Source organism: Gossypium arboreum, chromosome 11, assembly GCF_025698485.1.
Source record: "Gossypium arboreum isolate Shixiya-1 chromosome 11, ASM2569848v2, whole genome shotgun sequence".
NCBI classification, from domain to species: Eukaryota; Viridiplantae; Streptophyta; class Magnoliopsida; order Malvales; family Malvaceae; genus Gossypium; species Gossypium arboreum.
In genome coordinates this window covers 86470871-86472434 of record NC_069080.1, presented here as the reverse complement: position 1 = coordinate 86472434, position 1564 = coordinate 86470871, and the positions used below count along the sequence as shown (strand labels likewise).

At 35.1% G+C, this 1564-nt stretch overlaps 1 non-coding gene across 1 annotated transcript; it reads left to right on the top strand.

The window, feature by feature from the left end:
* Positions 1 to 236: 236 nt before the first annotated feature.
* LOC128284828 (small nucleolar RNA R71) lies at positions 237 to 342 on the top strand. Its single transcript, XR_008275250.1, has one exon. It is a non-coding gene; the product is annotated as a small nucleolar RNA R71 (small nucleolar RNA).
* The last annotated feature ends 1222 nt before the right edge of the window (positions 343 to 1564 follow it).

The following is a 1564-nucleotide window of genomic DNA, read 5'->3' as shown; positions in this document are numbered from 1 at the left end:
GTTCTACCTGATTAGAGAGCATGGTAACCGAATCGATGTTATAAACACTGGCTATTTTCATGAGATTTGTCCACGTGACTTGCCACTGATAGTTATTCAATGATATCTCCTCTATGAACTCATAAGTGTCTTCAGGTGTTTTATTATTGATGGTTCCGCCAGCAGCTGCATCAACCATTTGCCGAGTCGAAGGATTCATGCCATTATGGAATGTTTGAACTTGAAGCCAAAGTGGTAACCCATGGTGAGGGCACCTTTTCAAAATGTCCTTGTATCTCTCCCATGCATCGTAGAGTGTTTCTAAATCCATCTACACAAAAGAAGAGATATCATTATGTAATTTAGCCGTTTTAGCCGGTGAAAAGTATTTTAATAGAATTTTTTCTGTCATTTGTTCCCAAGTAGTAATTGACCCTCGTGGTAACGAGATCAACCACTGTTTAGCTTTGTTCCTTAATGAAAAGGGAAACAACCGAAGACGTATGACATCATCAGAAACGCCATTGATTTTAAATGTATCGCATAGTTCAAAAAAGTTTGCTAAGTGAGCGTTGCGATCTTCATCCTGCAAATCATCAAACTGAACAAATTGTTGTATCATTTGAATTGTGTTAGGCTTCAGCTCGAAAGTATTTGCAGTTACAACAGGTCTAACTATGCTTGATTCAGTTCCTGTTAAAGAAGGTTTAGCATAATCATACATAGTGCATGGAACAGGATTTTAATTAGCTGCAATTGCAGGAGGTAACTGATTGTCTTGGTTCTCAGCCATCTCTTCGATTGGGGGTTGAGTACATTTTCTTGCTCGTTCTCTGTGTATCTTAGGCTTCGCATTATTTCTCTTTGGTTTCTGTGAACTATGCGGTCAATTTCTTCGTCAAAAAGTAATGGTCCTGACGGGTTTCTTCTAGTCATAAACTATAGAAACTTGTCAGAAGAAAGAAAAAGAAAATTAGTAAATTAGAATAAAATTAAAAATAAAATTAGATTGCAAGAAAAATAAATGTCTAAAGTAATAAAAATTGAGTGTTCCTAATATTTTAGTTCCCCGGCAACGGTACCAAAAACTTGATCGCATGATTTCGTGATAGGTTTTAAATATTTATAATTAATGGTTCTTAAAACTAACTATTATCACGATGTAGGCAAGTGTACCTATCGAACAGTAGTAAAGTTTTAGCAAGACTGGATTATCGAACCCAAAGGAACTAAAAGTACTAGTAATGACTGTCTTTTTATTATCTAGCCTAGGAATAAAGAGATTTTGTTTTAACTAACTAATTATCTAAACTAAGAACTCATAGAGAATAGAATTGGGGAATTACTTTGGGAAAATCGATTGAATTAAGACAATACCTAAGGAAAAATCCACCTAGACTGCACTTGTTATTCGCTCCTAATCGCATTTATTTATTCATTTAACTTGTTCTGTAGAGATCCCTAAGTTATGTTATTATCCCTATTCAAGAATAATAACGTCTAATCCCTAGATTGAATAATTGTGACCTTTCTCTAATTAACACCCTAGGGTTGCATTAACTCGATCTATGGATCCCCTTATTAG